This window comes from Anomaloglossus baeobatrachus, chromosome 3 (genome assembly GCF_048569485.1).
Source record: "Anomaloglossus baeobatrachus isolate aAnoBae1 chromosome 3, aAnoBae1.hap1, whole genome shotgun sequence".
In the NCBI taxonomy this organism is placed as follows: Eukaryota; Metazoa; Chordata; class Amphibia; order Anura; family Aromobatidae; genus Anomaloglossus; species Anomaloglossus baeobatrachus.
In genome coordinates, this window is record NC_134355.1 from 446988361 (window position 1) to 446994732 (window position 6372).

General features: G+C 52.7%; 1 protein-coding gene across 11 annotated transcripts in view; it reads left to right on the forward strand.

The window, feature by feature from the left end:
* Positions 1-6372, forward strand: part of TP63 (tumor protein p63) — a 314554-nt gene that overhangs the window by 222621 nt on the left and 85561 nt on the right. The gene's annotated exons all lie outside the window — the stretch shown is intronic.

Sequence of the window (6372 nt, forward strand, 5' to 3'; positions counted from 1 at the left end):
CACAAAGACACGGTGGTTGGATTCAAAGATCTCAAATTTGGACTCATCAGACCAAAGCACAGATTTCCACTGGTCTAATGTCCATTCCTTGTGTTCTTTAGCCCAAACAACTCTCTTCTACTTGTTGCCGGTCCTTAGCAGTGGTTTCCTAGCAGCTATTTTACCATGAAGGCACGCTGCACAAAGTCTCCTCTTAAGGCCATGTGCGCACGTTGTGTTTTTTTATGCGTTTCCGCAGCGTTTTGAACTGCACGTTTTAATGCAAAAATGCATGCGTTTTGTTTTCCAGGCATAGTTTATGGAAATTAGGGCTTTCTTGTGCGCACAATGCTTTTAAAAACGCTGCGTTTTAGTTGCAGAAAATTTGTCAAAATCTTTGTGTTTGAAGAAGAAACATGTCATTTGTTTTTACTATTTTGGCAGCGTTTTGCTAACATTGATGTCAATGAGAATTATCAAAACGCATCCTTAAAGAAATTTTCTAGCGTTTTACATGCTTTTTTGATGCTAAACGCATGCTTTGACAAAAACAAAGCATGCGTTTTTGGCATTATAGTGAGGTCAAGAGGTTTCCATTTGCCCTCATCCATTCATACATAAAAAAAAGAGTAAAACTATACTAGTACTTTATTTGGAACATACTTATTAAATCGCAAAAATCATTTTCAGTAAATTATCATTAGAGTGTATGTTTGTTTTTAAAGGTATCATTTTTTTATTTTTTTTTTCAACTTTTTGAATTGTCAAACTTTATTAATTTGTGTATTTGTATTGAAAACTCATCTCAATTTAATACTGAAAAAGCATGTAAAACGCAACTAAAACGCTCTAAAAACGCAAGCGTATTTCCTGCGTTTGTAGTCAAAACCAAATTTGACTGACAAATTCTGCCAGAGGATGCGTTCATTTCGGCAAGGTACTGGACGCAACGTGCGCACATGCCTTAACAGTTGTTTTAGAGATGTGTATGCTGCTAGAACTCTGTGTGGCATTGACCTGGTCTCTAATCTGAGCTGCTGTTAACCTGGAGCTGGACCGCAGAGTGAAGGCAAAAGGGCCAACAAGTGCTAAGCATCTCTGGGAACTCCAAGACTGTTGTAAGACCATTTCCGGTGACTACCTCTAGAAGCTCATCAAGAGAATGCCAAGAGTGTGCAAAGCAGTAATCAAAGCAAAAGGTGGCTACTTTGAAGAACCTAGAATATAAGACCTATTTTTAGTTGCTTCACAATTTTTTTTTTTGTTAAGTATTTCATTCCACATGTGTTATTTCATGGTTTTGATACCTTTCAATGTGAATCTACAGTTTTCAGAGTCATGAAAATAAAGAAAACTTTAGGTGTTTCCAAACTTTTGGTCTGTACCGATTTATATATGTGACGCCCTGGCTGGGCCAGGTAGTCACAGATAGGGCCCCGCATTACACCAGTCCCCTAACAAGGTGACAGCAGCCAAACCTTTAAACCCTAGTCACCCCCCTCAGTGCTTGGACACACCAGGGGGCGGAGCCATACGGTTGGACACGCCCACCGAGGAGTTCGGATGGCCTGAGGCGGGAAACACAGAGATCAGTTTGAAAGTTCAGTGGAGGAGGACAGGCCTGTGTGACAGGCCTGTAGCAGACTGACCGGTGCCAGGGTAGAAGCCCAGGTACCTTTTGGCTAGGAGGCACACAGAAGCCTCTGTCTGCAGGAGCTGGGAAGACTACGTGGTGGACCGGGACAGGGTAGTGGCCCGTCAGTACCGACCCGGGGATCCGACTCGAAAACCGGAGCACAAAGGGGGGTACTGAGACCCTGAAGCTAGATCCAGAAGCTACTAGGGGCTAGCTAATTAACTGAATGCGGCCAGGACTATAGGTCCTCTCCCACCCAAAGTCCTGACTGAAGGCAACAGCCCAACGAGGGGGATAGAAAGCCACCGCCATGGCAGAGAGCTCCCACGGGCCAGCGTCTGTGGGTAAAGGGCTCCTCCGGCAACCACAAGCTGGGGAGTGGACTCCTGAAGTTGCAAGCGCAGGTAGTCCACCATCACACAAAAAGTGCAGAAGAAAGACCGAGACCACCAACCGGGTGGAGGACGAGACTGTAGCTGGCTGCAGGCACCGACCACCATCACCTTGGTTTACCAGAGACTCGTGTGTGTTTACTAACAGTAAGTACATCAGTGCCCTCCGGCCGCCCATCTCCCTGCACCGCCCAATAACCCCCCAACGGGTCCCGGGGCCACCATCCCTACCCACGGAGGGGTTAACAACTTGCTGCGCAACATCTCCCCCGGGTGCCCCGTAACTGCAGCGGTGGTGTCCACCTTCACCACATGCTGTGGGTGGCATCACGAACTTAAACACGGCTCCGGCCGTACACTTACGTCACCAAAACACCAACCCCTTTTTGATTGGAGTGACCGCAGGACCCCCGGGTCCGGAGACCCTCGAGCCACCCACTGAAGGACCGGACCCGAGCAGCTCGGCGGCACACCCTGATTTTCTGGCGTCACGAACAAGATACTTACCCATCCACTTACCTTGTGGAAGTGCGCCTTGAAGTGAAGTCAGCGGTGATCCATTGTGAAATCTGCCATCTTGCCGCCATCTTTTAACGCGAAGATTCCCGCTAGAGTCTTCTTCCCTGCAAAAAGAGTGTGAAAACTGAAGCCCTGCCCCCTGGGAACACGGCCGTAAAGCAGAGCTGGAAGTCGCAAAACAAAACCGGTCGGAGAGAGAAGAGCCGCAAAAAGACCAAGAGGGAAAAGCGGATGGAAGATGTCGGCATTCAGGGAGGCGAGCGGAGCGGCGCCCGCCACTGGAGTGGCGGGGCCCAGAAGTGGTAGAGGCGGAGTGGCTTTTGATGTGGAGGACCGCAGCCCGAACCAGCTACCTGCAGGAACCGCTGCCTGGCTGGAGCAGGTGCTTGATTGGAAGGCGGAAGTCTGGAGGATGATTGCCGTGGTGTGGGCCCGGGAACAGAGGGTCGCACCAGCCGTGTCACGCCAGGAGAAAGCTATGCAGACCCCCATGTCGTCCCTCACCAGTTGGGAGTGGAACCCGTCAGCACCGCGACAGGCGAGCCCTGTGTAGCACAGCTCCTGGAAGAAGTGGTGCAGTCTACGCTACCATCCTGCCCGTCCCCGATGGGACTCTGTTAACCTCCCATTGTTTACCCCCATTTTATACACAAAGACATGGCTGAGAACTAGCAGGCCTCCCAAAAACTTTTGGGACTTGTAAATAGTCCCTGACCACCCATTTCATTTCTACAGTCTCCGGAGAGGCTGGTTGGAGGAAGGGCCTGCGGCAGGGGAGGCCAAGTTCCCGTCACCTTGCAGACCGGTGACAACTCTCCGGGTCAGGGGTCCCCTGGACGTGGGGCCTCTGAGAGACTGCCGGGTAAGGAACTTATTACCCTGCCCGTGTGGGCAACACCCGGACCTGAACCAGTTTCCTGGACTGGGGAAAAGGGGTGCTGACCTGGTTTTTAGAGGCAGCATCAGGGCAAGGTTTGCTTGGGTGGGCAAGAATGGAAAGGACCCGGTCCCGTCCCGTTCCCAGCTAATAAAAATGTTATGCAACGTTTATGTGGCGCCCTGGACAAGCCAGGTCGTCACAGGTACTACAACAACACACCCCGCACCCCGGCTAGGCACACCGAAGTCAAACAAAATCCTTGTTGCCTCCCTCCAGGGGCTGATGTCTACACCAGGGGGCGGGCCAGGCGGTTGGCCCCGCCCACCGAGGAGTTCACAGTCCTGGAGGCGGGAAAAGGAGTCAGATGAGATAGAGTTTGGAGTTGGAGAGGAGTTGAAGTGAGGAGTGAAGTGTGGTAGAGGAGACTGACTGTGTCCGGGTGCGTGGCCCAGGCACATACAGCAAGGTTGGCAGACGGTGGTGACCGTCTGCAGGAGAGGCTAATTGGAGCGAACCGTAAGGACCGGGGACGGGCGGTGGCCCGACGGTACCGGATCGGGGAGCAAAGAGAAGCCAGCACCATCCGGCAGGGCTTACGGACCCCAACCAGGCTAGGAGTCGCCGTAAAACTGGTCAAATCCGTTAGCGAAGGGAACCTCCGGGGTTTCCCAGCAGTCAAGACCCGATTAAAGGCAACAGCTCACACCGTAAAGGGAAACACAGTCACCGCCAAGGCTACAGTTCCCAGGGCCAGACCCTGCAGGCAAAAGGGGCTCCCTCAGCATCCATCCAAGCTGGGAAGCGGGTTACCGGTGGGAAGCCATTGGAACTGTAAACACAACATAGGTGCAGGGAAAGGCAGTCACCATCAACCTGCCGGGAGGAGAAACACCGCAGCTGTCTGTATGACCCGTTCATCCAGCCGTTTGTTTTACCGGAGACTTTGCATTCATCATTGGCTGAGTGAGTACCACCGTGCCGTGCGGCACAGCGCTGCCCCCGCGGCCCTGCACCTCACCAGGCCCCGTAACCCGCCTGTCATCCATCCCTACCCCTCACCGGGCCCCAGGACAACCAACCCCCTTACCCACGGAGGGGAGAACCAACATCCAAGCTGCTCCCTGTCATCGCTCCCGGGATCCCCGTCCAGAGCAGCGGTGGTGTCACAACCTCACCACAACCGTGGGTGGCGTCACGGACAATATCCCTAAACCAAACCACCCCCTTTCACTCACGGGCGAGGAACGCCGCTCGAGTCCCCGGGATCCGGCCCACCGCTCGAGCCACCGAGCAGCAGCAGCCGGACCCGAGCAGTGGGTGAGCGCAGTGTCCCCTCCTCCGCCCGCGACATTTAAGTAAAATGCCTCCCGCAAGGGAAGAAAACCACATATGCTTGAAAATTGTACAAATGTTATTATACTTGTAATATGTTTCTTTTATCTTTTCTAGTTCAAGAAAAATAAACGGTGGTGGTCGGACAGCCCGTGGCCGGGCCAGGTAGTCACAGATAGGGCCCAGCATTACACCAGTCCCCTAACAAGGTGACAGCAGCCAAACCTTTAAACCCTAGTCACCCCCCTCAGTGCTTGATGGACACACCAGGGGGCGGAGCCAGGCGGTTGGACACGCCCATCGAGAAGTTCGAATGGCCTGAGGCGGGAAACAGATCAGTTTGAGAATAAAATGGAGGAGAACAGGCCTGTGTGACAGGCCTGTAGCAGACTGACAGGTGCCAGGGTAGGAGCCTGGGTAAATTTGGCTAGGAGGCACACGGAGGCCTCTGTCTGCAGGAGTCGGGAAGACGGCTCGGTGGAACTGTGGAACTGTGGTGGACCGGGACAGGGTAGTGGCCTGCCGGTACCGACCCGGAAACCGGAGCACAAAGGGGGGTACTCAGACCCTGAAGCTAGCTCCAGAAGCTACTGGGGGCTAGCTAATTAACTGATTGCAGCCAGGACTATAGGTCCTGTCCCACCCAGGCTCATCCCGAATTGCCCTGGGGCGGTGGCAAACGGGGTAATAAGGAGTTAATGGCAGCAGCCCATAGCTGCCACTAAGTCCTAGGCTAATCATGGCAGGCGTCTCCCCGAGATACCTGCCATGATTAACCTGTAAGTTAATGAAAATAAACACACGCTTCCAAAAAATCCTTTATTTGTAATGAAAGACAAAAAAACACCCTCCTTCACCACTTTATTAACCCCTCAAAAACAACTCCAGGTCCGATGTAATCCACGCAAGGTCCCACGACGCTTTCAGCTCTGCTACATCGGAAGCTGACAGGAGCAGCAGTAGAACACCAGCGCTCCTGTGAGCTCCATGCAGCAACTGAAGTGAGTCGCGCGAGCAACTGTGCTGTCACGGAGGTTACTCGCGGCCACTGCTCTCAGGTGGAGGACTGCAGCTGTGGCCACGAGTAACCTGAGTGAAAGCACAGCTGATCGCCCGGCTCACTGCAGTCACTCAGGGGATTTGCGATCACAGGTGAGTCCTTCACGTGTGACCGCAAATCAAGCCGTGGCACACGCACAGAGCCGCGCGATCACAATGAAGTCGGATGAAGTTCATCCGAGTTCATTCTGATCGCGCGCCACTGTTTCGCAGCCAGCCATGCTCTTTTTGACAGTGCGGTCCCACTCGGCTCTGCTGCAAGTCTATTGGGATGCTGCAGAACCGAGTGGGACCGCACTTTGAAAAATGTGCGTTCTGGATGTTTTTCCCACTCTGTCTATGGCAGAGAAAGCATCCAGAACCCATGAATTCTCCAGGAATGTCCGCACTTTGCGTTCTGCCGAATGCGTCTCAGAACGCAGCTTTTTCGGCTGCGTTCTGAGACGCACAGGCAGTGACTTACACGCTGCGGAATAGAATGCAACGTGCACACATGGCCTTAATCTGCAGGGGCACCTAGCAGCAAATGTTCAATTCCCCTGAAATTCCCTCACCGAGAAAATGGAGCACTATAT